Below are 25,281 nucleotides of genomic sequence, written 5' to 3' on the forward strand. Positions count from 1 at the left end.
AAAAAAAAATCCGAAGAAAAAGAGAGGGGTGCAACACGAGGACTTCCCCGGAGGTCACCCATCCTAGTACTACTCTCGCCCAAACACGCTTAACTGCGGAGTTCTGATGGGATCCGGTGCATTAGTGTTGGTATGATCGCACCCATCAGCATAAGCGCGTTAAATCCTTATAAAGGATCCGAATGCAGCGATGGACTCTAACACCAGGGAGCTGCAGCCCGAGGGCATTTCCAGATCGCCGCCACCAAATCAGCACCCAAAACGAGATCAGCGGCTCGTATTTTTGGCCTGGGGCAGACTAAGCCTACGAAGCGAGCGTGCTGGACCGCCGTAAACGGTAAGCCCGGCGACAAAAAAAAAAAATCCGAAGAAAAAGAGAGGGGTGCAACACGAGGACTTCCCAGGAGGTCACCCATCCTAGTACTACTCTCGCCCAAACACGCTTAACTGCGGAGTTCTGATGGGATCCGGTGCATTAGTGTTGGTATGATCGCACCCATCAGCATAAGCGCGTTAAATCCTTATAAAGGATCCGAATGCAGCGATGCACTCTAACACCAGGGAGCTGCAGCCCGAGGGCATTTCCAGATCGCCGCCACCAAATCAGCACCCAAAACGAGATCAGCGGCTCGTATTTTTGGCCTGGGGCAGACTAAGCCTACGAAGCGAGCGTGCTGGACCGCCGTAAACGGTAAGCCCGGCGACAAAAAAAAAAAATCCGAAGAAAAAGAGAGGGGTGCAACACGAGGACTTCCCAGGAGGTCACCCATCCTAGTACTACTCTCGCCCAAACACGCTTAACTGCGGAGTTCTGATGGGATCCGGTGCATTAGTGTTGGTATGATCGCACCCATCAGCATAAGCGCGTTAAATCCTTATAAAGGATCCGAATGCAGCGATGCACTCTAACACCAGGGAGCTGCAGCCCGAGGGCATTTCCAGATCGCCGCCACCAAATCAGCACCCAAAACGAGATCAGCGGCTCGTATTTTTGGCCTGGGGCAGACTAAGCCTACGAAGCGAGCGTGCTGGACCGCCGTAAACGGTAAGCCCGGCGACAAAAAAAAAAAAATCCGAAGAAAAAGAGAGGGGTGCAACACGAGGACTTCCCCGGAGGTCACCCATCCTAGTACTACTCTCGCCCAAACACGCTTAACTGCGGAGTTCTGATGGGATCCGGTGCATTAGTGTTGGTATGATCGCACCCATCAGCATAAGCGCGTTAAATCCTTATAAAGGATCCGAATGCAGCGATGCACTCTAACACCAGGGAGCTGCAGCCCGAGGGCATTTCCAGATCGCCGCCACCAAATCAGCACCCAAAACGAGATCAGCGGCTCGTATTTTTGGCCTGGGGCAGACTAAGCCTACGAAGCGAGCGTGCTGGACCGCCGTAAACGGTAAGCCCGGCGACAAAAAAAAAAAATCCGAAGAAAAAGAGAGGGGTGCAACACGAGGACTTCCCAGGAGGTCACCCATCCTAGTACTACTCTCGCTCAAACACGCTTAACTGCGGAGTTCTGATGGGATCCGGTGCATTAGTGTTGGTATGATCGCACCCATCAGCATAAGCGCGTTAAATCCTTATAAAGGATCCGAATGCAGCGATGCACTCTAACACCAGGGAGCTGCAGCCCGAGGGCATTTCCAGATCGCCGCCACCAAATTAGCACCCAAAACGAGATCAGCGGCTCGTATTTTTGGCCTGGGGCAGACTAAGCCTACGAAGCGAGCGTGCTGGACCGCCGTAAACGGTAAGCCCGGCGACAAAAAAAAAAAATCCGAAGAAAAAGAGAGGGGTGCAACACGAGGACTTCCCAGGAGGTCACCCATCCTAGTACTACTCTCGCCCAAACACGCTTAACTGCGGAGTTCTGATGGGATCCGGTGCATTAGTGTTGGTATGATCGCACCCATCAGCATAAGCGCGTTAAATCCTTATAAAGGATCCGAATGCAGCGATGCACTCTAACACCAGGGAGCTGCAGCCCGAGGGCATTTCCAGATCGCCGCCACCAAATCAGCACCCAAAACGAGATCAGCGGCTCGTATTTTTGGCCTGGGGCAGACTAAGCCTACGAAGCGAGCGTGCTGGACCGCCGTAAACGGTAAGCCCGGCGACAAAAAAAAAAAATCCGAAGAAAAAGAGAGGGGTGCAACACGAGGACTTCCCAGGAGGTCACCCATCCTAGTACTACTCTCGCCCAAACACGCTTAACTGCGGAGTTCTGATGGGATCCGGTGCATTAGTGTTGGTATGATCGCACCCATCAGCATAAGCGCGTTAAATCCTTATAAAGGATCCGAATGCAGCGATGCACTCTAACACCAGGGAGCTGCAGCCCGAGGGCATTTCCAGATCGCCGCCACCAAATCAGCACCCAAAACGAGATCAGCGGCTCGTATTTTTGGCCTGGGGCAGACTAAGCCTACGAAGCGAGCGTGCTGGACCGCCGTAAACGGTAAGCCCGGCGACAAAAAAAAAAAATCCGAAGAAAAAGAGAGGGGTGCAACACGAGGACTTCCCCGGAGGTCACCCATCCTAGTACTACTCTCGCCCAAACACGCTTAACTGCGGAGTTCTGATGGGATCCGGTGCATTAGTGTTGGTATGATCGCACCCATCAGCATAAGCGCGTTAAATCCTTATAAAGGATCCGAATGCAGCGATGGACTCTAACACCAGGGAGCTGCAGCCCGAGGGCATTTCCAGATCGCCGCCACCAAATCAGCACCCAAAACGAGATCAGCGGCTCGTATTTTTGGCCTGGGGCAGACTAAGCCTACGAAGCGAGCGTGCTGGACCGCCGTAAACGGTAAGCCCGGCGACAAAAAAAAAAAATCCGAAGAAAAAGAGAGGGGTGCAACACGAGGACTTCCCAGGAGGTCACCCATCCTAGTACTACTCTCGCCCAAACACGCTTAACTGCGGAGTTCTGATGGGATCCGGTGCATTAGTGTTGGTATGATCGCACCCATCAGCATAAGCGCGTTAAATCCTTATAAAGGATCCGAATGCAGCGATGCACTCTAACACCAGGGAGCTGCAGCCCGAGGGCATTTCCAGATCGCCGCCACCAAATCAGCACCCAAAACGAGATCAGCGGCTCGTATTTTTGGCCTGGGGCAGACTAAGCCTACGAAGCGAGCGTGCTGGACCGCCGTAAACGGTAAGCCCGGCGACAAAAAAAAAAAATCCGAAGAAAAAGAGAGGGGTGCAACACGAGGACTTCCCAGGAGGTCACCCATCCTAGTACTACTCTCGCCCAAACACGCTTAGCTGCGGAGTTCTGATGGGATTCGGTGCATTAGTGTTGGTATGATCGCACCCATCAGCATAAGCGCGTTAAATCCTTATAAAGGATCCGAATGCAGCGATGCACTCTAACACCAGGGAGCTGCAGCCCGAGGGCATTTCCAGATCGCCGCCACCAAATCAGCACCCAAAACGAGATCAGCGGCTCGTATTTTTGGCCTGGGGCAGACTAAGCCTACGAAGCGAGCGTGCTGGACCGCCGTAAACGGTAAGCCCGGCGACAAAAAAAAAAAATCCGAAGAAAAAGAGAGGGGTGCAACACGAGGACTTCCCAGGAGGTCACCCATCCTAGTACTACTCTCGCCCAAACACGCTTAACTGCGGAGTTCTGATGGGATCCGGTGCATTAGTGTTGGTATGATCGCACCCATCAGCATAAGCGCGTTAAATCCTTATAAAGGATCCGAATGCAGCGATGCACTCTAACACCAGGGAGCTGCAGCCCGAGGGCATTTCCAGATCGCCGCCACCAAATCAGCACCCAAAACGAGATCAGCGGCTCGTATTTTTGGCCTGGGGCAGACTAAGCCTACGAAGCGAGCGTGCTGGACCGCCGTAAACGGTAAGCCCGGCGACAAAAAAAAAAAATCCGAAGAAAAAGAGAGGGGTGCAACACGAGGACTTCCCAGGAGGTCACCCATCCTAGTACTACTCTCGCCCAAACACGCTTAACTGCGGAGTTCTGATGGGATCCGGTGCATTAGTGTTGGTATGATCGCACCCATCAGCATAAGCGCGTTAAATCCTTATAAAGGATCCGAATGCAGCGATGCACTCTAACACCAGGGAGCTGCAGCCCGAGGGCATTTCCAGATCGCCGCCACCAAATCAGCACCCAAAACGAGATCAGCGGCTCGTATTTTTGGCCTGGGGCAGACTAAGCCTACGAAGCGAGCGTGCTGGACCGCCGTAAACGGTAAGCCCGGCGACAAAAAAAAAAAATCCGAAGAAAAAGAGAGGGGTGCAACACGAGGACTTCCCCGGAGGTCACCCATCCTAGTACTACTCTCGCCCAAACACGCTTAACTGCGGAGTTCTGATGGGATCCGGTGCATTAGTGTTGGTATGATCGCACCCATCAGCATAAGCGCGTTAAATCCTTATAAAGGATCCGAATGCAGCGATGGACTCTAACACCAGGGAGCTGCAGCCCGAGGGCATTTCCAGATCGCCGCCACCAAATCAGCACCCAAAACGAGATCAGCGGCTCGTATTTTTGGCCTGGGGCAGACTAAGCCTACGAAGCGAGCGTGCTGGACCGCCGTAAACGGTAAGCCCGGCGACAAAAAAAAAAAATCCGAAGAAAAAGAGAGGGGTGCAACACGAGGACTTCCCAGGAGGTCACCCATCCTAGTACTACTCTCGCCCAAACACGCTTAACTGCGGAGTTCTGATGGGATCCGGTGCATTAGTGTTGGTATGATCGCACCCATCAGCATAAGCGCGTTAAATCCTTATAAAGGATCCGAATGCAGCGATGCACTCTAACACCAGGGAGCTGCAGCCCGAGGGCATTTCCAGATCGCCGCCACCAAATCAGCACCCAAAACGAGATCAGCGGCTCGTATTTTTGGCCTGGGGCAGGCTAAGCCTACGAAGCGAGCGTGCTGGACCGCCGTAAACGGTAAGCCCGGCGACAAAAAAAAAAAATCCGAAGAAAAAGAGAGGGGTGCAACACGAGGACTTCCCCGGAGGTCACCCATCCTAGTACTACTCTCGCCCAAACACGCTTAACTGCGGAGTTCTGATGGGATCCGGTGCATTAGTGTTGGTATGATCGCACCCATCAGCATAAGCGCGTTAAATCCTTATAAAGGATCCGAATGCAGCGATGGACTCTAACACCAGGGAGCTGCAGCCCGAGGGCATTTCCAGATCGCCGCCACCAAATCAGCACCCAAAACGAGATCAGCGGCTCGTATTTTTGGCCTGGGGCAGACTAAGCCTACGAAGCGAGCGTGCTGGACCGCCGTAAACGGTAAGCCCGGCGACAAAAAAAAAAAATCCGAAGAAAAAGAGAGGGGTGCAACACGAGGACTTCCCAGGAGGTCACCCATCCTAGTACTACTCTCGCCCAAACACGCTTAACTGCGGAGTTCTGATGGGATCCGGTGCATTAGTGTTGGTATGATCGCACCCATCAGCATAAGCGCGTTAAATCCTTATAAAGGATCCGAATGCAGCGATGCACTCTAACACCAGGGAGCTGCAGCCCGAGGGCATTTCCAGATCGCCGCCACCAAATCAGCACCCAAAACGAGATCAGCGGCTCGTATTTTTGGCCTGGGGCAGACTAAGCCTACGAAGCGAGCGTGCTGGACCGCCGTAAACGGTAAGCCCGGCGACAAAAAAAAAAAATCCGAAGAAAAAGAGAGGGGTGCAACACGAGGACTTCCCCGGAGGTCACCCATCCTAGTACTACTCTCGCCCAAACACGCTTAACTGCGGAGTTCTGATGGGATCCGGTGCATTAGTGTTGGTATGATCGCACCCATCAGCATAAGCGCGTTAAATCCTTATAAAGGATCCGAATGCAGCGATGCACTCTAACACCAGGGAGCTGCAGCCCGAGGGCATTTCCAGATCGCCGCCACCAAATCAGCACCCAAAACGAGATCAGCGGCTCGTATTTTTGGCCTGGGGCAGACTAAGCCTACGAAGCGAGCGTGCTGGACCGCCGTAAACGGTAAGCCCGGCGACAAAAAAAAAAAATCCGAAGAAAAAGAGAGGGGTGCAACACGAGGACTTCCCCGGAGGTCACCCATCCTAGTACTACTCTCGCCCAAACACGCTTAACTGCGGAGTTCTGATGGGATCCGGTGCATTAGTGTTGGTATGATCGCACCCATCAGCATAAGCGCGTTAAATCCTTATAAAGGATCCGAATGCAGCGATGCACTCTAACACCAGGGAGCTGCAGCCCGAGGGCATTTCCAGATCGCCGCCACCAAATCAGCACCCAAAACGAGATCAGCGGCTCGTATTTTTGGCCTGGGGCAGACTAAGCCTACGAAGCGAGCGTGCTGGACCGCCGTAAACGGTAAGCCCGGCGACAAAAAAAAAAAATCCGAAGAAAAAGAGAGGGGTGCAACACGAGGACTTCCCAGGAGGTCACCCATCCTAGTACTACTCTCGCCCAAACACGCTTAACTGCGGAGTTCTGATGGGATCCGGTGCATTAGTGTTGGTATGATCGCACCCATCAGCATAAGCGCGTTAAATCCTTATAAAGGATCCGAATGCAGCGATGGACTCTAACACCAGGGAGCTGCAGCCCGAGGGCATTTCCAGATCGCCGCCACCAAATCAGCACCCAAAACGAGATCAGCGGCTCGTATTTTTGGCCTGGGGCAGACTAAGCCTACGAAGCGAGCGTGCTGGACCGCCGTAAACGGTAAGCCCGGCGACAAAAAAAAAAATCCGAAGAAAAAGAGAGGGGTGCAACACGAGGACTTCCCAGGAGGTCACCCATCCTAGTACTACTCTCGCCCAAACACGCTTAACTGCGGAGTTCTGATGGGATCCGGTGCATTAGTGTTGGTATGATCGCACCCATCAGCATAAGCGCGTTAAATCCTTATAAAGGATCCGAATGCAGCGATGCACTCTAACACCAGGGAGCTGCAGCCCGAGGGCATTTCCAGATCGCCGCCACCAAATCAGCACCCAAAACGATATCAGCGGCTCGTATTTTTGGCCTGGGGCAGACTAAGCCTACGAAGCGAGCGTGCTGGACCGCCGTAAACGGTAAGCCCGGCGACAAAAAAAAAAAATCCGAAGAAAAAGAGAGGGGTGCAACACGAGGACTTCCCCGGAGGTCACCCATCCTAGTACTACTCTCGCCCAAACACGCTTAACTGCGGAGTTCTGATGGGATCCGGTGCATTAGTGTTGGTATGATCGCACCCATCAGCATAAGCGCGTTAAATCCTTATAAAGGATCCGAATGCAGCGATGGACTCTAACACCAGGGAGCTGCAGCCCGAGGGCATTTCCAGATCGCCGCCACCAAATCAGCACCCAAAACGAGATCAGCGGCTCGTATTTTTGGCCTGGGGCAGACTAAGCCTACGAAGCGAGCGTGCTGGACCGCCGTAAACGGTAAGCCCGGCGACAAAAAAAAAAAAATCCGAAGAAAAAGAGAGGGGTGCAACACGAGGACTTCCCAGGAGGTCACCCATCCTAGTACTACTCTCGCCCAAACACGCTTAACTGCGGAGTTCTGATGGGATCCGGTGCATTAGTGTTGGTATGATCGCACCCATCAGCATACGCGCGTTAAATCCTTATAAAGGATCCGAATGCAGCGATGCACTCTAACACCAGGGAGCTGCAGCCCGAGGGCATTTCCAGATCGCCGCCACCAAATCAGCACCCAAAACGAGATCAGCGGCTCGTATTTTTGGCCTGGGGCAGACTAAGCCTACGAAGCGAGCGTGCTGGACCGCCGTAAACGGTAAGCCCGGCGACAAAAAAAAAAAATCCGAAGAAAAAGAGAGGGGTGCAACACGAGGACTTCCCCGGAGGTCACCCATCCTAGTACTACTCTCGCCCAAACACGCTTAACTGCGGAGTTCTGATGGGATCCGGTGCATTAGTGTTGGTATGATCGCACCCATCAGCATAAGCGCGTTAAATCCTTATAAAGGATCCGAATGCAGCGATGGACTCTAACACCAGGGAGCTGCAGCCCGAGGGCATTTCCAGATCGCCGCCACCAAATCAGCACCCAAAACGAGATCAGCGGCTCGTATTTTTGGCCTGGGGCAGACTAAGCCTACGAAGCGAGCGTGCTGGACCGCCGTAAACGGTAAGCCCGGCGACAAAAAAAAAAAATCCGAAGAAAAAGAGAGGGGTGCAACACGAGGACTTCCCAGGAGGTCACCCATCCTAGTACTACTCTCGCCCAAACACGCTTAACTGCGGAGTTCTGATGGGATCCGGTGCATTAGTGTTGGTATGATCGCACCCATCAGCATAAGCGCGTTAAATCCTTATAAAGGATCCGAATGCAGCGATGGACTCTAACACCAGGGAGCTGCAGCCCGAGGGCATTTCCAGATCGCCGCCACCAAATCAGCACCCAAAACGAGATCAGCGGCTCGTATTTTTGGCCTGGGGCAGACTAAGCCTACGAAGCGAGCGTGCTGGACCGCCGTAAACGGTAAGCCCGGCGACAAAAAAAAAAAATCCGAAGAAAAAGAGAGGGGTGCAACACGAGGACTTCCCAGGAGGTCACCCATCCTAGTACTACTCTCGCCCAAACACGCTTAACTGCGGAGTTCTGATGGGATCCGGTGCATTAGTGTTGGTATGATCGCACCCATCAGCATAAGCGCGTTAAATCCTTATAAAGGATCCGAATGCAGCGATGCACTCTAACACCAGGGAGCTGCAGCCCGAGGGCATTTCCAGATCGCCGCCACCAAATCAGCACCCAAAACGAGATCAGCGGCTCGTATTTTTGGCCTGGGGCAGACTAAGCCTACGAAGCGAGCGTGCTGGACCGCCGTAAACGGTAAGCCCGGCGACAAAAAAAAAAAATCCGAAGAAAAAGAGAGGGGTGCAACACGAGGACTTCCCCGGAGGTCACCCATCCTAGTACTACTCTCGCCCAAACACGCTTAACTGCGGAGTTCTGATGGGATCCGGTGCATTAGTGTTGGTATGATCGCACCCATCAGCATAAGCGCGTTAAATCCTTATAAAGGATCCGAATGCAGCGATGCACTCTAACACCAGGGAGCTGCAGCCCGAGGGCATTTCCAGATCGCCGCCACCAAATCAGCACCCAAAACGAGATCAGCGGCTCGTATTTTTGGCCTGGGGCAGACTAAGCCTACGAAGCGAGCGTGCTGGACCGCCGTAAACGGTAAGCCCGGCGACAAAAAAAAAAAATCCGAAGAAAAAGAGAGGGGTGCAACACGAGGACTTCCCCGGAGGTCACCCATCCTAGTACTACTCTCGCCCAAACACGCTTAACTGCGGAGTTCTGATGGGATCCGGTGCATTAGTGTTGGTATGATCGCACCCATCAGCATAAGCGCGTTAAATCCTTATAAAGGATCCGAATGCAGCGATGCACTCTAACACCAGGGAGCTGCAGCCCGAGGGCATTTCCAGATCGCCGCCACCAAATCAGCACCCAAAACGAGATCAGCGGCTCGTATTTTTGGCCTGGGGCAGACTAAGCCTACGAAGCGAGCGTGCTGGACCGCCGTAAACGGTAAGCCCGGCGACAAAAAAAAAAAATCCGAAGAAAAAGAGAGGGGTGCAACACGAGGACTTCCCAGGAGGTCACCCATCCTAGTACTACTCTCGCCCAAACACGCTTAACTGCGGAGTTCTGATGGGATCCGGTGCATTAGTGTTGGTATGATCGCACCCATCAGCATAAGCGCGTTAAATCCTTATAAAGGATCCGAATGCAGCGATGCACTCTAACACCAGGGAGCTGCAGCCCGAGGGCATTTCCAGATCGCCGCCACCAAATCAGCACCCAAAACGAGATCAGCGGCTCGTATTTTTGGCCTGGGGCAGACTAAGCCTACGAAGCGAGCGTGCTGGACCGCCGTAAACGGTAAGCCCGGCGACAAAAAAAAAAAATCCGAAGAAAAAGAGAGGGGTGCAACACGAGGACTTCCCCGGAGGTCACCCATCCTAGTACTACTCTCGCCCAAACACGCTTAACTGCGGAGTTCTGATGGGATCCGGTGCATTAGTGTTGGTATGATCGCACCCATCAGCATAAGCGCGTTAAATCCTTATAAAGGATCCGAATGCAGCGATGGACTCTAACACCAGGGAGCTGCAGCCCGAGGGCATTTCCAGATCGCCGCCACCAAATCAGCACCCAAAACGAGATCAGCGGCTCGTATTTTTGGCCTGGGGCAGACTAAGCCTACGAAGCGAGCGTGCTGGACCGCCGTAAACGGTAAGCCCGGCGACAAAAAAAAAAAATCCGAAGAAAAAGAGAGGGGTGCAACACGAGGACTTCCCAGGAGGTCACCCATCCTAGTACTACTCTCGCCCAAACACGCTTAACTGCGGAGTTCTGATGGGATCCGGTGCATTAGTGTTGGTATGATCGCACCCATCAGCATAAGCGCGTTAAATCCTTATAAAGGATCCGAATGCAGCGATGCACTCTAACACCAGGGAGCTGCAGCCCGAGGGCATTTCCAGATCGCCGCCACCAAATCAGCACCCAAAACGAGATCAGCGGCTCGTATTTTTGGCCTGGGGCAGACTAAGCCTACGAAGCGAGCGTGCTGGACCGCCGTAAACGGTAAGCCCGGCGACAAAAAAAAAAAATCCGAAGAAAAAGAGAGGGGTGCAACACGAGGACTTCCCAGGAGGTCACCCATCCTAGTACTACTCTCGCCCAAACACGCTTAACTGCGGAGTTCTGATGGGATCCGGTGCATTAGTGTTGGTATGATCGCACCCATCAGCATAAGCGCGTTAAATCCTTATAAAGGATCCGAATGCAGCGATGCACTCTAACACCAGGGAGCTGCAGCCCGAGGGCATTTCCAGATCGCCGCCACCAAATCAGCACCCAAAACGAGATCAGCGGCTCGTATTTTTGGCCTGGGGCAGACTAAGCCTACGAAGCGAGCGTGCTGGACCGCCGTAAACGGTAAGCCCGGCGACAAAAAAAAAAAATCCGAAGAAAAAGAGAGGGGTGCAACACGAGGACTTCCCAGGAGGTCACCCATCCTAGTACTACTCTCGCCCAAACACGCTTAACTGCGGAGTTCTGATGGGATCCGGTGCATTAGTGTTGGTATGATCGCACCCATCAGCATAAGCGCGTTAAATCCTTATAAAGGATCCGAATGCAGCGATGCACTCTAACACCAGGGAGCTGCAGCCCGAGGGCATTTCCAGATCGCCGCCACCAAATCAGCACCCAAAACGAGATCAGCGGCTCGTATTTTTGGCCTGGGGCAGACTAAGCCTACGAAGCGAGCGTGCTGGACCGCCGTAAACGGTAAGCCCGGCGACAAAAAAAAAAAATCCGAAGAAAAAGAGAGGGGTGCAACACGAGGACTTCCCCGGAGGTCACCCATCCTAGTACTACTCTCGCCCAAACACGCTTAACTGCGGAGTTCTGATGGGATCCGGTGCATTAGTGTTGGTATGATCGCACCCATCAGCATAAGCGCGTTAAATCCTTATAAAGGATCCGAATGCAGCGATGGACTCTAACACCAGGGAGCTGCAGCCCGAGGGCATTTCCAGATCGCCGCCACCAAATCAGCACCCAAAACGAGATCAGCGGCTCGTATTTTTGGCCTGGGGCAGACTAAGCCTACGAAGCGAGCGTGCTGGACCGCCGTAAACGGTAAGCCCGGCGACAAAAAAAAAAAATCCGAAGAAAAAGAGAGGGGTGCAACACGAGGACTTCCCAGGAGGTCACCCATCCTAGTACTACTCTCGCCCAAACACGCTTAACTGCGGAGTTCTGATGGGATCCGGTGCATTAGTGTTGGTATGATCGCACCCATCAGCATAAGCGCGTTAAATCCTTATAAAGGATCCGAATGCAGCGATGCACTCTAACACCAGGGAGCTGCAGCCCGAGGGCATTTCCAGATCGCCGCCACCAAATCAGCACCCAAAACGAGATCAGCGGCTCGTATTTTTGGCCTGGGGCAGACTAAGCCTACGAAGCGAGCGTGCTGGACCGCCGTAAACGGTAAGCCCGGCGACAAAAAAAAAAAATCCGAAGAAAAAGAGAGGGGTGCAACACGAGGACTTCCCAGGAGGTCACCCATCCTAGTACTACTCTCGCCCAAACACGCTTAACTGCGGAGTTCTGATGGGATCCGGTGCATTAGTGTTGGTATGATCGCACCCATCAGCATAAGCGCGTTAAATCCTTATAAAGGATCCGAATGCAGCGATGCACTCTAACACCAGGGAGCTGCAGCCCGAGGGCATTTCCAAATCGCCGCCACCAAATCAGCACCCAAAACGAGATCAGCGGCTCGTATTTTTGGCCTGGGGCAGACTAAGCCTACGAAGCGAGCGTGCTGGACCGCCGTAAACGGTAAGCCCGGCGACAAAAAAAAAAAATCCGAAGAAAAAGAGAGGGGTGCAACACGAGGACTTCCCCGGAGGTCACCCATCCTAGTACTACTCTCGCCCAAACACGCTTAACTGCGGAGTTCTGATGGGATCCGGTGCATTAGTGTTGGTATGATCGCACCCATCAGCATAAGCGCGTTAAATCCTTATAAAGGATCCGAATGCAGCGATGGACTCTAACACCAGGGAGCTGCAGCCCGAGGGCATTTCCAGATCGCCGCCACCAAATCAGCACCCAAAACGAGATCAGCGGCTCGTATTTTTGGCCTGGGGCAGACTAAGCCTACGAAGCGAGCGTGCTGGACCGCCGTAAACGGTAAGCCCGGCGACAAAAAAAAAAAATCCGAAGAAAAAGAGAGGGGTGCAACACGAGGACTTCCCAGGAGGTCACCCATCCTAGTACTACTCTCGCCCAAACACGCTTAACTGCGGAGTTCTGATGGGATCCGGTGCATTAGTGTTGGTATGATCGCACCCATCAGCATAAGCGCGTTAAATCCTTATAAAGGATCCGAATGCAGCGATGCACTCTAACACCAGGGAGCTGCAGCCCGAGGGCATTTCCAGATCGCCGCCACCAAATCAGCACCCAAAACGAGATCAGCGGCTCGTATTTTTGGCCTGGGGCAGACTAAGCCTACGAAGCGAGCGTGCTGGACCGCCGTAAACGGTAAGCCCGGCGACAAAAAAAAAAAATCCGAAGAAAAAGAGAGGGGTGCAACACGAGGACTTCCCAGGAGGTCACCCATCCTAGTACTACTCTCGCCCAAACACGCTTAGCTGCGGAGTTCTGATGGGATTCGGTGCATTAGTGTTGGTATGATCGCACCCATCAGCATAAGCGCGTTAAATCCTTATAAAGGATCCGAATGCAGCGATGCACTCTAACACCAGGGAGCTGCAGCCCGAGGGCATTTCCAGATCGCCGCCACCAAATCAGCACCCAAAACGAGATCAGCGGCTCGTATTTTTGGCCTGGGGCAGACTAAGCCTACGAAGCGAGCGTGCTGGACCGCCGTAAACGGTAAGCCCGGCGACAAAAAAAAAAAATCCGAAGAAAAAGAGAGGGGTGCAACACGAGGACTTCCCCGGAGGTCACCCATCCTAGTACTACTCTCGCCCAAACACGCTTAACTGCGGAGTTCTGATGGGATCCGGTGCATTAGTGTTGGTATGATCGCACCCATCAGCATAAGCGCGTTAAATCCTTATAAAGGATCCGAATGCAGCGATGGACTCTAACACCAGGGAGCTGCAGCCCGAGGGCATTTCCAGATCGCCGCCACCAAATCAGCACCCAAAACGAGATCAGCGGCTCGTATTTTTGGCCTGGGGCAGACTAAGCCTACGAAGCGAGCGTGCTGGACCGCCGTAAACGGTAAGCCCGGCGACAAAAAAAAAAAAATCCGAAGAAAAAGAGAGGGGTGCAACACGAGGACTTCCCAGGAGGTCACCCATCCTAGTACTACTCTCGCCCAAACACGCTTAACTGCGGAGTTCTGATGGGATCCGGTGCATTAGTGTTGGTATGATCGCACCCATCAGCATAAGCGCGTTAAATCCTTATAAAGGATCCGAATGCAGCGATGCACTCTAACACCAGGGAGCTGCAGCCCGAGGGCATTTCCAGATCGCCGCCACCAAATCAGCACCCAAAACGAGATCAGCGGCTCGTATTTTTGGCCTGGGGCAGACTAAGCCTACGAAGCGAGCGTGCTGGACCGCCGTAAACGGTAAGCCCGGCGACAAAAAAAAAAAATCCGAAGAAAAAGAGAGGGGTGCAACACGAGGACTTCCCAGGAGGTCACCCATCCTAGTACTACTCTCGCCCAAACACGCTTAACTGCGGAGTTCTGATGGGATCCGGTGCATTAGTGTTGGTATGATCGCACCCATCAGCATAAGCGCGTTAAATCCTTATAAAGGATCCGAATGCAGCGATGCACTCTAACACCAGGGAGCTGCAGCCCGAGGGCATTTCCAGATCGCCGCCACCAAATCAGCACCCAAAACGAGATCAGCGGCTCGTATTTTTGGCCTGGGGCAGACTAAGCCTACGAAGCGAGCGTGCTGGACCGCCGTAAACGGTAAGCCCGGCGACAAAAAAAAAAAATCCGAAGAAAAAGAGAGGGGTGCAACACGAGGACTTCCCAGGAGGTCACCCATCCTAGTACTACTCTCGCCCAAACACGCTTAACTGCGGAGTTCTGATGGGATCCGGTGCATTAGTGTTGGTATGATCGCACCCATCAGCATAAGCGCGTTAAATCCTTATAAAGGATCCGAATGCAGCGATGCACTCTAACACCAGGGAGCTGCAGCCCGAGGGCATTTCCAGATCGCCGCCACCAAATCAGCACCCAAAACGAGATCAGCGGCTCGTATTTTTGGCCTGGGGCAGACTAAGCCTACGAAGCGAGCGTGCTGGACCGCCGTAAACGGTAAGCCCGGCGACAAAAAAAAAAAATCCGAAGAAAAAGAGAGGGGTGCAACACGAGGACTTCCCCGGAGGTCACCCATCCTAGTACTACTCTCGCCCAAACACGCTTAACTGCGGAGTTCTGATGGGATCCGGTGCATTAGTGTTGGTATGATCGCACCCATCAGCATAAGCGCGTTAAATCCTTATAAAGGATCCGAATGCAGCGATGGACTCTAACACCAGGGAGCTGCAGCCCGAGGGCATTTCCAGATCGCCGCCACCAAATCAGCACCCAAAACGAGATCAGCGGCTCGTATTTTTGGCCTGGGGCAGACTAAGCCTACGAAGCGAGCGTGCTGGACCGCCGTAAACGGTAAGCCCGGCGACAAAAAAAAAAAATCCGAAGAAAAAGAGAGGGGTGCAACACGAGGACTTCCCAGGAGGTCACCCATCCTAGTACTACTCTCGCCCAAACACGCTTAACTGCGGAGTTCTGATGGGATCCGGTGCATTAGTGTTGGTATGATCGCACCCATCAGCATAAGCGCGTTAAATCCTTATAAAGGATCCGAATGCAGCGATGCACTCTAACACCAGGGAGCTGCAGCCCGAGGGCATTTCCAGATCGCCGCCACCAAATCAGCACCCAAAACGAGATCAGCGGCTCGTATTTTTGGCCTGGGGCAGACTAAGCCTACGAAGCGAGCGTGCTGGACCGCCGTAAACGGTAAGCCCGGCGACAAAAAAAAAAAATCCGAAGAAAAAGAGAGGGGTGCAACACGAGGACTTCCCAGGAGGTCACCCATCCTAGTACTACTCTCGCCCAAACACGCTTAACTGCGGAGTTCTGATGGGATCCGGTGCATTAGTGTTGGTATGATCGCACCCATCAGCATAAGCGCGTTAAATCCTTATAAAGGATCCGAATGCAGCGATGCACTCTAACACCAGGGAGCTGCAGCCCGAGGGCATTTCCAGATCGCCGCCACCAAATCAGCACCCAAAACGAGATCAGCGGCTCGTATTTTTGGCCTGGGGCAGACTAAGCCTACGAAGCGAGCGTGCTGGACCGCCGTAAACGGTAAGCCCGGCGACAAAAAAAAAAAATCCGAAGAAAAAGAGAGGGGTGCAACACGAGGACTTCCCCGGAGGTCACCCATCCTAGTACTACTCTCGCCCAAACACGCTTAACTGCGGAGTTCTGATGGGATCCGGTGCATTAGTGTTGGTATGATCGCACCCATCAGCATAAGCGCGTTAAATCCTTATAAAGGATCCGAATGCAGCGATGGACTCTAACACCAGGGAGCTGCAGCCCGAGGGCATTTCCAGATCGCCGCCACCAAATCAGCACCCAAAACGAGATCAGCGGCTCGTATTTTTGGCCTGGGGCAGACTAAGCCTACGAAGCGAGCGTGCTGGACCGCCGTAAACGGTAAGCCCGGCGACAAAAAAAAAAAATCCGAAGAAAAAGAGAGGGGTGCAACACGAGGACTTCCCAGGAGGTCACCCATCCTAGTACTACTCTCGCCCAAACACGCTTAACTGCGGAGTTCTGATGGGATCCGGTGCATTAGTGTTGGTATGATCGCACCCATCAGCATAAGCGCGTTAAATCCTTATAAAGGATCCGAATGCAGCGATGCACTCTAACACCAGGGAGCTGCAGCCCGAGGGCATTTCCAGATCGCCGCCACCAAATCAGCACCCAAAACGAGATCAGCGGCTCGTATTTTTGGCCTGGGGCAGACTAAGCCTACGAAGCGAGCGTGCTGGACCGCCGTAAACGGTAAGCCCGGCGACAAAAAAAAAAAATCCGAAGAAAAAGAGAGGGGTGCAACACGAGGACTTCCCAGGAGGTCACCCATCCTAGTACTACTCTCGCCCGAACACGCTTAACTGCGGAGTTCTGATGGGATTCGGTGCATTAGTGTTGGTATGATCGCACCCATCAGCATAAGCGCGTTAAATCCTTATAAAGGATCCGAATGCAGCGATGCACTCTAACACCAGGGAGCTGCAGCCCGAGGGCATTTCCAGATCGCCGCCACCAAATCAGCACCCAAAACGAGATCAGCGGCTCGTATTTTTGGCCTGGGGCAGACTAAGCCTACGAAGCGAGCGTGCTGGACCGCCGTAAACGGTAAGCCCGGCGACAAAAAAAAAAAATCCGAAGAAAAAGAGAGGGGTGCAACACGAGGACTTCCCCGGAGGTCACCCATCCTAGTACTACTCTCGCCCAAACACGCTTAACTGCGGAGTTCTGATGGGATCCGGTGCATTAGTGTTGGTATGATCGCACCCATCAGCATAAGCGCGTTAAATCCTTATAAAGGATCCGAATGCAGCGATGGACTCTAACACCAGGGAGCTGCAGCCCGAGGGCATTTCCAGATCGCCGCCACCAAATCAGCACCCAAAACGAGATCAGCGGCTCGTATTTTTGGCCTGGGGCAGACTAAGCCTACGAAGCGAGCGTGCTGGACCGCCGTAAACGGTAAGCCCGGCGACAAAAAAAAAAAATCCGAAGAAAAAGAGAGGGGTGCAACACGAGGACTTCCCAGGAGGTCACCCATCCTAGTACTACTCTCGCCCAAACACGCTTAACTGCGGAGTTCTGATGGGATCCGGTGCATTAGTGTTGGTATGATCGCACCCATCAGCATAAGCGCGTTAAATCCTTATAAAGGATCCGAATGCAGCGATGCACTCTAACACCAGGGAGCTGCAGCCCGAGGGCATTTCCAGATCGCCGCCACCAAATCAGCACCCAAAACGAGATCAGCGGCTCGTATTTTTGGCCTGGGGCAGACTAAGCCTACGAAGCGAGCGTGCTGGACCGCCGTAAACGGTAAGCCCGGCGACAAAAAAAAAAAATCCGAAGAAAAAGAGAGGGGTGCAACACGAGGACTTCCCAGGAGGTCACCCATCCTAGTACTACTCTCGCCCAAACACGCTTAACTGCGGAGTTCTGATGGGATCCGGTGCATTAGTGTTGGTATGATCGCACCCATCAGCATAAGCGCGTTAAATCCTTATAAAGGATCCGAATGCAGCGATGCACTCTAACACCAGGGAGCTGCAGCCCGAGGGCATTTCCAGATCGCCGCCACCAAATCAGCACCCAAAACGAGATCAGCGGCTCGTATTTTTGGCCTGGGGCAGACTAAGCCTACGAAGCGAGCGTGCTGGACCGCCGTAAACGGTAAGCCCGGCGACAAAAAAAAAAAATCCGAAGAAAAAGAGAGGGGTGCAACACGAGGACTTCCCAGGAGGTCACCCATCCTAGTACTACTCTCGCCCAAACACGCTTAACTGCGGAGTTCTGATGGGATCCGGTGCATTAGTGTTGGTATGATCGCACCCATCAGCATAAGCGCGTTAAATCCTTATAAAGGATCCGAATGCAGCGATGCACTCTAACACCAGGGAGCTGCAGCCCGAGGGCATTTCCAGATCGCCGCCACCAAATCAGCACCCAAAACGAGATCAGCGGCTCGTATTTTTGGCCTGGGGCAGACTAAGCCTACGAAGCGAGCGTGCTGGACCGCCGTAAACGGTAAGCCCGGCGACAAAAAAAAAAAATCCGAAGAAAAAGAGAGGGGTGCAACACGAGGACTTCCCAGGAGGTCACCCATCCTAGTACTACTCTCGCCCAAACACGCTTAACTGCGGAGTTCTGATGGGATCCGGTGCATTAGTGTTGGTATGATCGCACCCATCAGCATAAGCGCGTTAAATCCTTATAAAGGATCCGAATGCAGCGATGCACTCTAACACCAGGGAGCTGCAGCCCGAGGGCATTTCCAGATCGCCGCCACCAAATCAGCACCCAAAACGAGATCAGCGGCTCGTATTTTTGGCCTGGGGCAGACTAAGCCTACGAAGCGAGCGTGCTGGACCGCCGTAAACGGTAAGCCCGGCGACAAAAAAAAAAAATCCGAAGAAAAAGAGAGGGGTGCAACACGAGGACTTCCCAGGAGGTCACCCATCCTAGTACTACTCTCGCCCAAACACGCTTAACTGCGGAGTTCTGATGGGATCCGGTGCATTAGTGTTGGTATGATCGCACCCATCAGCATAAGCGCGTTAAATCCTTATAAAGGATCCGAATGCAGCGATGCACTCTAACACCAGGGAGCTGCAGCCCGAGGGCATTTCCAGATCGCCGCCACCAAATCAGCACCCAAAACGAGATCAGCGGCTCGTATTTTTGGCCTGGGGCAGACTAAGCCTACGAAGCGAGCGTGCTGGACCGCCGTAAACGGTAAGCCCGGCGACAAAAAAAAAAAATCCGAAGAAAAAGAGAGGGGTGCAACACGAGGACTTCCCAGGAGGTCACCCATCCTAGTACTACTCTCGCCCAAACACGCTTAACTGCGGAGTTCTGATGGGATCCGGTGCATTAGTGTTGGTATGATCGCACCCATCAGCATAAGCGCGTTAAATCCTTATAAAGGATCCGAATGCAGCGATGCACTCTAACACCAGGGAGCTGCAGCCCGAGGGCATTTCCAGATCGCCGCCACCAAATCAGCACCCAAAACGAGATCAGCGGCTCGTATTTTTGGCCTGGGGCAGACTAAGCCTACGAAGCGAGCGTGCTGGACCGCCGTAAACGGTAAGCCCGGCGACAAAAAAAAAAAATCCGAAGAAAAAGAGAGGGGTGCAACACGAGGACTTCCCCGGAGGTCACCCATCCTAGTACTACTCTCGCCCAAACACGCTTAACTGCGGAGTTCTGATGGGATCCGGTGCATTAGTGTTGGTATGATCGCACCCATCAGCATAAGCGCGTTAAATCCTTATAAAGGATCCGAATGCAGCGATGGACTCTAACACCAGGGAGCTGCAGCCCGAGGGCATTTCCAGATCGCCGCCACCAAATCAGCACCCAAAACGAGATCAGCGGCTCGTATTTTTGGCCTGGGGCAGACTAAGCCTACGAAGCGAGCGTGCTGGACCGCCGTAAACGGTAAGCCCGGCGACAAAAAAAAAAAATCCGAAGAAAAAGAGAGGGGTGCAACACGAGGACTTCCCAGGAGGTCACCCATCCTAGTACTACTCTCGCCCAAACACGCTTAACTGCGGAGTTCTGATGGGATCCGGTGCATTAGTGTTGGTATGATCGCACCCATCAGCATAAGCGCGTTAAATCCTTATAAAGGATCCGAATGCAGCGATGCACTCTAACACCAGGGAGCTGCAGCCCGAGGGCATTTCCAGATCGCCGCCACCAAATCAGCACCCAAAACGAGATCAGCGGCTCGTATTTTTGGCCTGGGGCAGACTAAGCCTACGAAGCGAGCGTGCTGGACCGCCGTAAACGGTAAGCCCGGCGACAAAAAAAAAAAATCCGAAGAAAAAGAGAGGGGTGCAACACGAGGACTTCCCAGGAGGTCACCCATCCTAGTACTACTCTCGCCCAAACACGCTTAACTGCGGAGTTCTGATGGGATCCGGTGCATTAGTGTTGGTATGATCGCACCCATCAGCATAAGCGCGTTAAATCCTTATAAAGGATCCGAATGCAGCGATGCACTCTAACACCAGGGAGCTGCAGCCCGAGGGCATTTCCAGATCGCCGCCACCAAATCAGCACCCAAAACGAGATCAGCGGCTCGTATTTTTGGCCTGGGGCAGACTAAGCCTACGAAGCGAGCGTGCTGGACCGCCGTAAACGGTAAGCCCGGCGACAAAAAAAAAAAATCCGAAGAAAAAGAGAGGGGTGCAACACGAGGACTTCCCCGGAGGTCACCCATCCTAGTACTACTCTCGCCCAAACACGCTTAACTGCGGAGTTCTGATGGGATCCGGTGCATTAGTGTTGGTATGATCGCACCCATCAGCATAAGCGCGTTAAATCCTTATAAAGGATCCGAATGCAGCGATGGACTCTAACACCAGGGAGCTGCAGCCCGAGGGCATTTCCAGATCGCCGCCACCAAATCAGCACCCAAAACGAGATCAGCGGCTCGTATTTTTGGCCTGGGGCAGACTAAGCCTACGAAGCGAGCGTGCTGGACCGCCGTAAACGGTAAGCCCGGCGACAAAAAAAAAAAATCCGAAGAAAAAGAGAGGGGTGCAACACGAGGACTTCCCAGGAGGTCACCCATCCTAGTACTACTCTCGCCCAAACACGCTTAACTGCGGAGTTCTGATGGGATCCGGTGCATTAGTGTTGGTATGATCGCACCCATCAGCATAAGCGCGTTAAATCCTTATAAAGGATCCGAATGCAGCGATGCACTCTAACACCAGGGAGCTGCAGCCCGAGGGCATTTCCAGATCGCCGCCACCAAATCAGCACCCAAAACGAGATCAGCGGCTCGTATTTTTGGCCTGGGGCAGACTAAGCCTACGAAGCGAGCGTGCTGGACCGCCGTAAACGGTAAGCCCGGCGACAAAAAAAAAAAATCCGAAGAAAAAGAGAGGGGTGCAACACGAGGACTTCCCAGGAGGTCACCCATCCTAGTACTACTCTCGCCCAAACACGCTTAACTGCGGAGTTCTGATGGGATCCGGTGCATTAGTGTTGGTATGATCGCACCCATCAGCATAAGCGCGTTAAATCCTTATAAAGGATCCGAATGCAGCGATGCACTCTAACACCAGGGAGCTGCAGCCCGAGGGCATTTCCAGATCGCCGCCACCAAATCAGCACCCAAAACGAGATCAGCGGCTCGTATTTTTGGCCTGGGGCAGACTAAGCCTACGAAGCGAGCGTGCTGGACCGCCGTAAACGGTAAGCCCGGCGACAAAAAAAAAAAATCCGAAGAAAAAGAGAGGGGTGCAACACGAGGACTTCCCCGGAGGTCACCCATCCTAGTACTACTCTCGCCCAAACACGCTTAACTGCGGAGTTCTGATGGGATCCGGTGCATTAGTGTTGGTATGATCGCACCCATCAGCATAAGCGCGTTAAATCCTTATAAAGGATCCGAATGCAGCGATGCACTCTAACACCAGGGAGCTGCAGCCCGAGGGCATTTCCAGATCGCCGCCACCAAATCAGCACCCAAAACGAGATCAGCGGCTCGTATTTTTGGCCTGGGGCAGACTAAGCCTACGAAGCGAGCGTGCTGGACCGCCGTAAACGGTAAGCCCGGCGACAAAAAAAAAAAATCCGAAGAAAAAGAGAGGGGTGCAACACGAGGACTTCCCAGGAGGTCACCCATCCTAGTACTACTCTCGCCCAAACACGCTTAACTGCGGAGTTCTGACGGGATCCGGTGCATTAGTGTTGGTATGATCGCACCCATCAGCATAAGCGCGTTAAATCCTTATAAAGGATCCGAATGCAGCGATGCACTCTAACACCAGGGAGCTGCAGCCCGAGGGCATTTCCAGATCGCCGCCACCAAATCAGCACCCAAAACGAGATCAGCGGCTCGTATTTTTGGCCTGGGGCAGACTAAGCCTACGAAGCGAGCGTGCTGGACCGCCGTAAACGGTAAGCCCGGCGACAAAAAAAAAAAATCCGAAGAAAAAGAGAGGGGTGCAACACGAGGACTTCCCCGGAGGTCACCCATCCTAGTACTACTCTCGCCCAAACACGCTTAACTGCGGAGTTCTGATGGGATCCGGTGCATTAGTGTTGGTATGATCGCACCCATCAGCATAAGCGCGTTAAATCCTTATAAAGGATCCGAATGCAGCGATGCACTCTAACACCAGGGAGCTGCAGCCCGAGGGCATTTCCAGATCGCCGCCACCAAATCAGCACCCAAAACGAGATCAGCGGCTCGTATTTTTGGCCTGGGACAGACTAAGCCTACGAAGCGAGCGTGCTGGACCGCCGTAAACGGTAAGCCCGGCGACAAAAAAAAAAAATCCGAAGAAAAAGAGAGGGGTGCAACACCAGGACTTCCCAGGAGGTCACCCATCCTAGTACTACTCTCGCCCAAACACGCTTAACTGCGGAGTTCTGATGGGATCCGGTGCATTAGTGTTGGTATGATCGCACCCATCAGCATAAGCGCGTTAAATCCTTATAAAGGATCCGAATGCAGCGATGCACTCTAACACCAGGGAGCTGCAGCCCGAGGGCATTTCCAGATCGCCGCCACCAAATCAGCACCCAAAACGAGATCAGCGGCTCGTATTTTTGGCCTGGGGCAGACTAAGCCTACGAAGCGAGCGTGCTGGACCGCCGTAAACGGTAAGCCCGGCGACAAAAAAAAAAAATCCGAAGAAAAAGAGAGGGGTGCAACACGAGGACTTCCCCGGAGGTCACCCATCCTAGTACTACTCTCGCCCAAACACGCTTAACTGCGGAGTTCTGATGGGATCCGGTGCATTAGTGTTGGTATGATCGCACCCATCAGCATAAGCGCGTTAAATCCTTATAAAGGATCCGAATGCAGCGATGGACTCTAACACCAGGGAGCTGCAGCCCGAGGGCATTTCCAGATCGCCGCCACCAAATGAGCACCCAAAACGAGATCAGCGGCTCGTATTTTTGGCCTGGGGCAGACTAAGCCTACGAAGCGAGCGTGCTGGACCGCCGTAAACGGTAAGCCCGGCGACAAAAAAAAAAAATCCGAAGAAAAAGAGAGGGGTGCAACACGAGGACTTCCCAGGAGGTCACCCATCCTAGTACTACTCTCGCCCAAACACGCTTAACTGCGGAGTTCTGATGGGATCCGGTGCATTAGTGTTGGTATGATCGCACCCATCAGCATAAGCGCGTTAAATCCTTATAAAGGATCCGAATGCAGCGATGCACTCTAACACCAGGGAGCTGCAGCCCGAGGGCATTTCCAGATCGCCGCCACCAAATCAGCACCCAAAACGAGATCAGCGGCTCGTATTTTTGGCCTGGGGCAGACTAAGCCTACGAAGCGAGCGTGCTGGACCGCCGTAAACGGTAAGCCCGGCGACAAAAAAAAAAAAATCCGAAGAAAAAGAGAGGGGTGCAACACGAGGACTTCCCAGGAGGTCACCCATCCTAGTACTACTCTCGCCCAAACACGCTTAACTGCGGAGTTCTGATGGGATCCGGTGCATTAGTGTTGGTATGATCGCACCCATCAGCATAAGCGCGTTAAATCCTTATAAAGGATCCGAATGCAGCGATGCACTCTAACACCAGGGAGCTGCAGCCCGAGGGCATTTCCAGATCGCCGCCACCAAATCAGCACCCAAAACGAGATCAGCGGCTCGTATTTTTGGCCTGGGGCAGACTAAGCCTACGAAGCGAGCGTGCTGGACCGCCGTAAACGGTAAGCCCGGCGACAAAAAAAAAAAATCCGAAGAAAAAGAGAGGGGTGCAACACGAGGACTTCCCAGGAGGTCACCCATCCTAGTACTACTCTCGCCCAAACACGCTTAACTGCGGAGTTCTGATGGGATCCGGTGCATTAGTGTTGGTATGATCGCACCCATCAGCATAAGCGCGTTAAATCCTTATAAAGGATCCGAATGCAGCGATGCACTCTAACACCAGGGAGCTGCAGCCCGAGGGCATTTCCAGATCGCCGCCACCAAATCAGCACCCAAAACGAGATCAGCGGCTCGTATTTTTGGCCTGGGGCAGACTAAGCCTACGAAGCGAGCGTGCTGGACCGCCGTAAACGGTAAGCCCGGCGACAAAAAAAAAAAATCCGAAGAAAAAGAGAGGGGTGCAACACGAGGACTTCCCAGGAGGTCACCCATCCTAGTACTACTCTCGCCCAAACACGCTTAACTGCGGAGTTCTGATGGGATCCGGTGCATTAGTGTTGGTATGATCGCACCCATCAGCATAAGCGCGTTAAATCCTTATAAAGGATCCGAATGCAGCGATGCACTCTAACACCAGGGAGCTGCAGCCCGAGGGCATTTCCAGATCGCCGCCACCAAATCAGCACCCAAAACGAGATCAGCGGCTCGTATTTTTGGCCTGGGGCAGACTAAGCCTACGAAGCGAGCGTGCTGGACCGCCGTAAACGGTAAGCCCGGCGACAAAAAAAAAAAATCCGAAGAAAAAGAGAGGGGTGCAACACGAGGACTTCCCAGGAGGTCACCCATCCTAGTACTACTCTCGCCCAAACACGCTTAACTGCGGAGTTCTGATGGGATCCGGTGCATTAGTGTTGGTATGATCGCACCCATCAGCATAAGCGCGTTAAATCCTTATAAAGGATCCGAATGCAGCGATGCACTCTAACACCAGGGAGCTGCAGCCCGAGGGCATTTCCAGATCGCCGCCACCAAATCAGCACCCAAAACGAGATCAGCGGCTCGTATTTTTGGCCTGGGGCAGACTAAGCCTACGAAGCGAGCGTGCTGGACCGCCGTAAACGGTAAGCCCGGCGACAAAAAAAAAAAATCCGAAGAAAAAGAGAGGGGTGCAACACGAGGACTTCCCCGGAGGTCACCCATCCTAGTACTACTCTCGCCCAAACACGCTTAACTGCGGAGTTCTGATGGGATCCGGTGCATTAGTGTTGGTATGATCGCACCC

At 53.2% G+C, this 25,281-nt stretch overlaps 72 non-coding genes across 72 annotated transcripts; all 72 read right to left on the reverse strand.

Annotated features, from left to right (window-relative positions):
- Nucleotides 1-25: 25 nt before the first annotated feature.
- Nucleotides 26-144, reverse strand: LOC126731011 (5S ribosomal RNA). Its single transcript, XR_007658270.1, has one exon. It is a non-coding gene; the product is annotated as a 5S ribosomal RNA (ribosomal RNA).
- A 235-nt stretch (nt 145-379) lies between these two features.
- LOC126729560 (5S ribosomal RNA) lies at nt 380-498 on the reverse strand. Its single transcript, XR_007656878.1, has one exon. It is a non-coding gene; the product is annotated as a 5S ribosomal RNA (ribosomal RNA).
- A 235-nt stretch (nt 499-733) lies between these two features.
- On the reverse strand, nt 734-852 carry LOC126729561 (5S ribosomal RNA). Its single transcript, XR_007656879.1, has one exon. It is a non-coding gene; the product is annotated as a 5S ribosomal RNA (ribosomal RNA).
- A 236-nt stretch (nt 853-1,088) lies between these two features.
- Nucleotides 1,089-1,207, reverse strand: LOC126731012 (5S ribosomal RNA). Its single transcript, XR_007658271.1, has one exon. It is a non-coding gene; the product is annotated as a 5S ribosomal RNA (ribosomal RNA).
- Nucleotides 1,208-1,442: 235 nt separating this feature from the next.
- LOC126731496 (5S ribosomal RNA) lies at nt 1,443-1,561 on the reverse strand. The gene has a single exon (XR_007658741.1). It is a non-coding gene; the product is annotated as a 5S ribosomal RNA (ribosomal RNA).
- A 235-nt stretch (nt 1,562-1,796) lies between these two features.
- Nucleotides 1,797-1,915, reverse strand: LOC126729563 (5S ribosomal RNA). The gene has a single exon (XR_007656880.1). It is a non-coding gene; the product is annotated as a 5S ribosomal RNA (ribosomal RNA).
- Nucleotides 1,916-2,150: 235 nt separating this feature from the next.
- On the reverse strand, nt 2,151-2,269 carry LOC126729564 (5S ribosomal RNA). The gene has a single exon (XR_007656881.1). It is a non-coding gene; the product is annotated as a 5S ribosomal RNA (ribosomal RNA).
- Nucleotides 2,270-2,504: 235 nt separating this feature from the next.
- Nucleotides 2,505-2,623, reverse strand: LOC126731014 (5S ribosomal RNA). Its single transcript, XR_007658273.1, has one exon. It is a non-coding gene; the product is annotated as a 5S ribosomal RNA (ribosomal RNA).
- Nucleotides 2,624-2,858: 235 nt separating this feature from the next.
- Nucleotides 2,859-2,977, reverse strand: LOC126729565 (5S ribosomal RNA). Its single transcript, XR_007656882.1, has one exon. It is a non-coding gene; the product is annotated as a 5S ribosomal RNA (ribosomal RNA).
- A 235-nt stretch (nt 2,978-3,212) lies between these two features.
- Nucleotides 3,213-3,331, reverse strand: LOC126731598 (5S ribosomal RNA). Its single transcript, XR_007658842.1, has one exon. It is a non-coding gene; the product is annotated as a 5S ribosomal RNA (ribosomal RNA).
- Nucleotides 3,332-3,566: 235 nt separating this feature from the next.
- Nucleotides 3,567-3,685, reverse strand: LOC126729566 (5S ribosomal RNA). Its single transcript, XR_007656883.1, has one exon. It is a non-coding gene; the product is annotated as a 5S ribosomal RNA (ribosomal RNA).
- A 235-nt stretch (nt 3,686-3,920) lies between these two features.
- LOC126729567 (5S ribosomal RNA) lies at nt 3,921-4,039 on the reverse strand. Its single transcript, XR_007656884.1, has one exon. It is a non-coding gene; the product is annotated as a 5S ribosomal RNA (ribosomal RNA).
- Nucleotides 4,040-4,274: 235 nt separating this feature from the next.
- On the reverse strand, nt 4,275-4,393 carry LOC126731015 (5S ribosomal RNA). The gene has a single exon (XR_007658274.1). It is a non-coding gene; the product is annotated as a 5S ribosomal RNA (ribosomal RNA).
- A 235-nt stretch (nt 4,394-4,628) lies between these two features.
- LOC126729569 (5S ribosomal RNA) lies at nt 4,629-4,747 on the reverse strand. The gene has a single exon (XR_007656886.1). It is a non-coding gene; the product is annotated as a 5S ribosomal RNA (ribosomal RNA).
- Nucleotides 4,748-4,982: 235 nt separating this feature from the next.
- Nucleotides 4,983-5,101, reverse strand: LOC126731016 (5S ribosomal RNA). The gene has a single exon (XR_007658275.1). It is a non-coding gene; the product is annotated as a 5S ribosomal RNA (ribosomal RNA).
- A 235-nt stretch (nt 5,102-5,336) lies between these two features.
- LOC126729570 (5S ribosomal RNA) lies at nt 5,337-5,455 on the reverse strand. Its single transcript, XR_007656887.1, has one exon. It is a non-coding gene; the product is annotated as a 5S ribosomal RNA (ribosomal RNA).
- A 235-nt stretch (nt 5,456-5,690) lies between these two features.
- LOC126731017 (5S ribosomal RNA) lies at nt 5,691-5,809 on the reverse strand. Its single transcript, XR_007658276.1, has one exon. It is a non-coding gene; the product is annotated as a 5S ribosomal RNA (ribosomal RNA).
- Nucleotides 5,810-6,044: 235 nt separating this feature from the next.
- LOC126731018 (5S ribosomal RNA) lies at nt 6,045-6,163 on the reverse strand. Its single transcript, XR_007658277.1, has one exon. It is a non-coding gene; the product is annotated as a 5S ribosomal RNA (ribosomal RNA).
- Nucleotides 6,164-6,398: 235 nt separating this feature from the next.
- Nucleotides 6,399-6,517, reverse strand: LOC126729571 (5S ribosomal RNA). Its single transcript, XR_007656888.1, has one exon. It is a non-coding gene; the product is annotated as a 5S ribosomal RNA (ribosomal RNA).
- A 234-nt stretch (nt 6,518-6,751) lies between these two features.
- Nucleotides 6,752-6,870, reverse strand: LOC126729572 (5S ribosomal RNA). The gene has a single exon (XR_007656889.1). It is a non-coding gene; the product is annotated as a 5S ribosomal RNA (ribosomal RNA).
- Nucleotides 6,871-7,105: 235 nt separating this feature from the next.
- Nucleotides 7,106-7,224, reverse strand: LOC126731020 (5S ribosomal RNA). The gene has a single exon (XR_007658279.1). It is a non-coding gene; the product is annotated as a 5S ribosomal RNA (ribosomal RNA).
- Nucleotides 7,225-7,460: 236 nt separating this feature from the next.
- LOC126729573 (5S ribosomal RNA) lies at nt 7,461-7,579 on the reverse strand. The gene has a single exon (XR_007656890.1). It is a non-coding gene; the product is annotated as a 5S ribosomal RNA (ribosomal RNA).
- A 235-nt stretch (nt 7,580-7,814) lies between these two features.
- Nucleotides 7,815-7,933, reverse strand: LOC126731021 (5S ribosomal RNA). Its single transcript, XR_007658280.1, has one exon. It is a non-coding gene; the product is annotated as a 5S ribosomal RNA (ribosomal RNA).
- A 235-nt stretch (nt 7,934-8,168) lies between these two features.
- On the reverse strand, nt 8,169-8,287 carry LOC126729574 (5S ribosomal RNA). The gene has a single exon (XR_007656891.1). It is a non-coding gene; the product is annotated as a 5S ribosomal RNA (ribosomal RNA).
- Nucleotides 8,288-8,522: 235 nt separating this feature from the next.
- LOC126729575 (5S ribosomal RNA) lies at nt 8,523-8,641 on the reverse strand. The gene has a single exon (XR_007656892.1). It is a non-coding gene; the product is annotated as a 5S ribosomal RNA (ribosomal RNA).
- A 235-nt stretch (nt 8,642-8,876) lies between these two features.
- LOC126731022 (5S ribosomal RNA) lies at nt 8,877-8,995 on the reverse strand. The gene has a single exon (XR_007658281.1). It is a non-coding gene; the product is annotated as a 5S ribosomal RNA (ribosomal RNA).
- Nucleotides 8,996-9,230: 235 nt separating this feature from the next.
- Nucleotides 9,231-9,349, reverse strand: LOC126731023 (5S ribosomal RNA). The gene has a single exon (XR_007658282.1). It is a non-coding gene; the product is annotated as a 5S ribosomal RNA (ribosomal RNA).
- A 235-nt stretch (nt 9,350-9,584) lies between these two features.
- Nucleotides 9,585-9,703, reverse strand: LOC126729576 (5S ribosomal RNA). The gene has a single exon (XR_007656893.1). It is a non-coding gene; the product is annotated as a 5S ribosomal RNA (ribosomal RNA).
- A 235-nt stretch (nt 9,704-9,938) lies between these two features.
- Nucleotides 9,939-10,057, reverse strand: LOC126731024 (5S ribosomal RNA). Its single transcript, XR_007658283.1, has one exon. It is a non-coding gene; the product is annotated as a 5S ribosomal RNA (ribosomal RNA).
- A 235-nt stretch (nt 10,058-10,292) lies between these two features.
- LOC126729577 (5S ribosomal RNA) lies at nt 10,293-10,411 on the reverse strand. Its single transcript, XR_007656894.1, has one exon. It is a non-coding gene; the product is annotated as a 5S ribosomal RNA (ribosomal RNA).
- A 235-nt stretch (nt 10,412-10,646) lies between these two features.
- On the reverse strand, nt 10,647-10,765 carry LOC126729579 (5S ribosomal RNA). The gene has a single exon (XR_007656895.1). It is a non-coding gene; the product is annotated as a 5S ribosomal RNA (ribosomal RNA).
- A 235-nt stretch (nt 10,766-11,000) lies between these two features.
- LOC126729581 (5S ribosomal RNA) lies at nt 11,001-11,119 on the reverse strand. The gene has a single exon (XR_007656897.1). It is a non-coding gene; the product is annotated as a 5S ribosomal RNA (ribosomal RNA).
- Nucleotides 11,120-11,354: 235 nt separating this feature from the next.
- On the reverse strand, nt 11,355-11,473 carry LOC126731026 (5S ribosomal RNA). Its single transcript, XR_007658285.1, has one exon. It is a non-coding gene; the product is annotated as a 5S ribosomal RNA (ribosomal RNA).
- Nucleotides 11,474-11,708: 235 nt separating this feature from the next.
- Nucleotides 11,709-11,827, reverse strand: LOC126729582 (5S ribosomal RNA). Its single transcript, XR_007656898.1, has one exon. It is a non-coding gene; the product is annotated as a 5S ribosomal RNA (ribosomal RNA).
- Nucleotides 11,828-12,062: 235 nt separating this feature from the next.
- On the reverse strand, nt 12,063-12,181 carry LOC126729583 (5S ribosomal RNA). The gene has a single exon (XR_007656899.1). It is a non-coding gene; the product is annotated as a 5S ribosomal RNA (ribosomal RNA).
- Nucleotides 12,182-12,416: 235 nt separating this feature from the next.
- LOC126731027 (5S ribosomal RNA) lies at nt 12,417-12,535 on the reverse strand. The gene has a single exon (XR_007658286.1). It is a non-coding gene; the product is annotated as a 5S ribosomal RNA (ribosomal RNA).
- A 235-nt stretch (nt 12,536-12,770) lies between these two features.
- LOC126729584 (5S ribosomal RNA) lies at nt 12,771-12,889 on the reverse strand. The gene has a single exon (XR_007656900.1). It is a non-coding gene; the product is annotated as a 5S ribosomal RNA (ribosomal RNA).
- A 235-nt stretch (nt 12,890-13,124) lies between these two features.
- On the reverse strand, nt 13,125-13,243 carry LOC126731600 (5S ribosomal RNA). Its single transcript, XR_007658844.1, has one exon. It is a non-coding gene; the product is annotated as a 5S ribosomal RNA (ribosomal RNA).
- Nucleotides 13,244-13,478: 235 nt separating this feature from the next.
- On the reverse strand, nt 13,479-13,597 carry LOC126731028 (5S ribosomal RNA). Its single transcript, XR_007658287.1, has one exon. It is a non-coding gene; the product is annotated as a 5S ribosomal RNA (ribosomal RNA).
- Nucleotides 13,598-13,833: 236 nt separating this feature from the next.
- LOC126729585 (5S ribosomal RNA) lies at nt 13,834-13,952 on the reverse strand. The gene has a single exon (XR_007656901.1). It is a non-coding gene; the product is annotated as a 5S ribosomal RNA (ribosomal RNA).
- A 235-nt stretch (nt 13,953-14,187) lies between these two features.
- LOC126729586 (5S ribosomal RNA) lies at nt 14,188-14,306 on the reverse strand. Its single transcript, XR_007656902.1, has one exon. It is a non-coding gene; the product is annotated as a 5S ribosomal RNA (ribosomal RNA).
- Nucleotides 14,307-14,541: 235 nt separating this feature from the next.
- On the reverse strand, nt 14,542-14,660 carry LOC126729587 (5S ribosomal RNA). The gene has a single exon (XR_007656903.1). It is a non-coding gene; the product is annotated as a 5S ribosomal RNA (ribosomal RNA).
- A 235-nt stretch (nt 14,661-14,895) lies between these two features.
- LOC126731029 (5S ribosomal RNA) lies at nt 14,896-15,014 on the reverse strand. The gene has a single exon (XR_007658288.1). It is a non-coding gene; the product is annotated as a 5S ribosomal RNA (ribosomal RNA).
- A 235-nt stretch (nt 15,015-15,249) lies between these two features.
- On the reverse strand, nt 15,250-15,368 carry LOC126729588 (5S ribosomal RNA). Its single transcript, XR_007656904.1, has one exon. It is a non-coding gene; the product is annotated as a 5S ribosomal RNA (ribosomal RNA).
- Nucleotides 15,369-15,603: 235 nt separating this feature from the next.
- On the reverse strand, nt 15,604-15,722 carry LOC126729590 (5S ribosomal RNA). Its single transcript, XR_007656905.1, has one exon. It is a non-coding gene; the product is annotated as a 5S ribosomal RNA (ribosomal RNA).
- Nucleotides 15,723-15,957: 235 nt separating this feature from the next.
- On the reverse strand, nt 15,958-16,076 carry LOC126731030 (5S ribosomal RNA). The gene has a single exon (XR_007658289.1). It is a non-coding gene; the product is annotated as a 5S ribosomal RNA (ribosomal RNA).
- Nucleotides 16,077-16,311: 235 nt separating this feature from the next.
- LOC126729591 (5S ribosomal RNA) lies at nt 16,312-16,430 on the reverse strand. The gene has a single exon (XR_007656906.1). It is a non-coding gene; the product is annotated as a 5S ribosomal RNA (ribosomal RNA).
- A 235-nt stretch (nt 16,431-16,665) lies between these two features.
- Nucleotides 16,666-16,784, reverse strand: LOC126731604 (5S ribosomal RNA). Its single transcript, XR_007658848.1, has one exon. It is a non-coding gene; the product is annotated as a 5S ribosomal RNA (ribosomal RNA).
- A 235-nt stretch (nt 16,785-17,019) lies between these two features.
- Nucleotides 17,020-17,138, reverse strand: LOC126731031 (5S ribosomal RNA). Its single transcript, XR_007658290.1, has one exon. It is a non-coding gene; the product is annotated as a 5S ribosomal RNA (ribosomal RNA).
- A 235-nt stretch (nt 17,139-17,373) lies between these two features.
- LOC126729593 (5S ribosomal RNA) lies at nt 17,374-17,492 on the reverse strand. The gene has a single exon (XR_007656908.1). It is a non-coding gene; the product is annotated as a 5S ribosomal RNA (ribosomal RNA).
- Nucleotides 17,493-17,727: 235 nt separating this feature from the next.
- LOC126729594 (5S ribosomal RNA) lies at nt 17,728-17,846 on the reverse strand. Its single transcript, XR_007656909.1, has one exon. It is a non-coding gene; the product is annotated as a 5S ribosomal RNA (ribosomal RNA).
- A 235-nt stretch (nt 17,847-18,081) lies between these two features.
- LOC126729595 (5S ribosomal RNA) lies at nt 18,082-18,200 on the reverse strand. The gene has a single exon (XR_007656910.1). It is a non-coding gene; the product is annotated as a 5S ribosomal RNA (ribosomal RNA).
- A 235-nt stretch (nt 18,201-18,435) lies between these two features.
- Nucleotides 18,436-18,554, reverse strand: LOC126729596 (5S ribosomal RNA). The gene has a single exon (XR_007656911.1). It is a non-coding gene; the product is annotated as a 5S ribosomal RNA (ribosomal RNA).
- Nucleotides 18,555-18,789: 235 nt separating this feature from the next.
- On the reverse strand, nt 18,790-18,908 carry LOC126729597 (5S ribosomal RNA). Its single transcript, XR_007656912.1, has one exon. It is a non-coding gene; the product is annotated as a 5S ribosomal RNA (ribosomal RNA).
- Nucleotides 18,909-19,143: 235 nt separating this feature from the next.
- Nucleotides 19,144-19,262, reverse strand: LOC126729598 (5S ribosomal RNA). The gene has a single exon (XR_007656913.1). It is a non-coding gene; the product is annotated as a 5S ribosomal RNA (ribosomal RNA).
- A 235-nt stretch (nt 19,263-19,497) lies between these two features.
- On the reverse strand, nt 19,498-19,616 carry LOC126731032 (5S ribosomal RNA). Its single transcript, XR_007658291.1, has one exon. It is a non-coding gene; the product is annotated as a 5S ribosomal RNA (ribosomal RNA).
- Nucleotides 19,617-19,851: 235 nt separating this feature from the next.
- Nucleotides 19,852-19,970, reverse strand: LOC126729599 (5S ribosomal RNA). Its single transcript, XR_007656914.1, has one exon. It is a non-coding gene; the product is annotated as a 5S ribosomal RNA (ribosomal RNA).
- A 235-nt stretch (nt 19,971-20,205) lies between these two features.
- On the reverse strand, nt 20,206-20,324 carry LOC126729600 (5S ribosomal RNA). Its single transcript, XR_007656915.1, has one exon. It is a non-coding gene; the product is annotated as a 5S ribosomal RNA (ribosomal RNA).
- A 235-nt stretch (nt 20,325-20,559) lies between these two features.
- Nucleotides 20,560-20,678, reverse strand: LOC126731033 (5S ribosomal RNA). The gene has a single exon (XR_007658292.1). It is a non-coding gene; the product is annotated as a 5S ribosomal RNA (ribosomal RNA).
- A 235-nt stretch (nt 20,679-20,913) lies between these two features.
- LOC126729601 (5S ribosomal RNA) lies at nt 20,914-21,032 on the reverse strand. Its single transcript, XR_007656916.1, has one exon. It is a non-coding gene; the product is annotated as a 5S ribosomal RNA (ribosomal RNA).
- Nucleotides 21,033-21,267: 235 nt separating this feature from the next.
- Nucleotides 21,268-21,386, reverse strand: LOC126729602 (5S ribosomal RNA). The gene has a single exon (XR_007656917.1). It is a non-coding gene; the product is annotated as a 5S ribosomal RNA (ribosomal RNA).
- A 235-nt stretch (nt 21,387-21,621) lies between these two features.
- Nucleotides 21,622-21,740, reverse strand: LOC126731034 (5S ribosomal RNA). The gene has a single exon (XR_007658293.1). It is a non-coding gene; the product is annotated as a 5S ribosomal RNA (ribosomal RNA).
- Nucleotides 21,741-21,975: 235 nt separating this feature from the next.
- Nucleotides 21,976-22,094, reverse strand: LOC126730610 (5S ribosomal RNA). The gene has a single exon (XR_007657877.1). It is a non-coding gene; the product is annotated as a 5S ribosomal RNA (ribosomal RNA).
- Nucleotides 22,095-22,329: 235 nt separating this feature from the next.
- Nucleotides 22,330-22,448, reverse strand: LOC126731035 (5S ribosomal RNA). Its single transcript, XR_007658294.1, has one exon. It is a non-coding gene; the product is annotated as a 5S ribosomal RNA (ribosomal RNA).
- Nucleotides 22,449-22,683: 235 nt separating this feature from the next.
- Nucleotides 22,684-22,802, reverse strand: LOC126731422 (5S ribosomal RNA). Its single transcript, XR_007658669.1, has one exon. It is a non-coding gene; the product is annotated as a 5S ribosomal RNA (ribosomal RNA).
- Nucleotides 22,803-23,037: 235 nt separating this feature from the next.
- On the reverse strand, nt 23,038-23,156 carry LOC126731037 (5S ribosomal RNA). Its single transcript, XR_007658296.1, has one exon. It is a non-coding gene; the product is annotated as a 5S ribosomal RNA (ribosomal RNA).
- A 235-nt stretch (nt 23,157-23,391) lies between these two features.
- Nucleotides 23,392-23,510, reverse strand: LOC126729604 (5S ribosomal RNA). Its single transcript, XR_007656919.1, has one exon. It is a non-coding gene; the product is annotated as a 5S ribosomal RNA (ribosomal RNA).
- A 236-nt stretch (nt 23,511-23,746) lies between these two features.
- Nucleotides 23,747-23,865, reverse strand: LOC126729606 (5S ribosomal RNA). Its single transcript, XR_007656920.1, has one exon. It is a non-coding gene; the product is annotated as a 5S ribosomal RNA (ribosomal RNA).
- A 235-nt stretch (nt 23,866-24,100) lies between these two features.
- Nucleotides 24,101-24,219, reverse strand: LOC126729607 (5S ribosomal RNA). Its single transcript, XR_007656921.1, has one exon. It is a non-coding gene; the product is annotated as a 5S ribosomal RNA (ribosomal RNA).
- Nucleotides 24,220-24,454: 235 nt separating this feature from the next.
- On the reverse strand, nt 24,455-24,573 carry LOC126729608 (5S ribosomal RNA). The gene has a single exon (XR_007656922.1). It is a non-coding gene; the product is annotated as a 5S ribosomal RNA (ribosomal RNA).
- A 235-nt stretch (nt 24,574-24,808) lies between these two features.
- On the reverse strand, nt 24,809-24,927 carry LOC126729609 (5S ribosomal RNA). The gene has a single exon (XR_007656923.1). It is a non-coding gene; the product is annotated as a 5S ribosomal RNA (ribosomal RNA).
- A 235-nt stretch (nt 24,928-25,162) lies between these two features.
- LOC126731038 (5S ribosomal RNA) lies at nt 25,163-25,281 on the reverse strand. The gene has a single exon (XR_007658297.1). It is a non-coding gene; the product is annotated as a 5S ribosomal RNA (ribosomal RNA).

The sequence above is a fragment of the Quercus robur genome, chromosome 5, assembly GCF_932294415.1.
Source record: "Quercus robur chromosome 5, dhQueRobu3.1, whole genome shotgun sequence".
NCBI lineage: Eukaryota > Viridiplantae > Streptophyta > Magnoliopsida > Fagales > Fagaceae > Quercus > Quercus robur.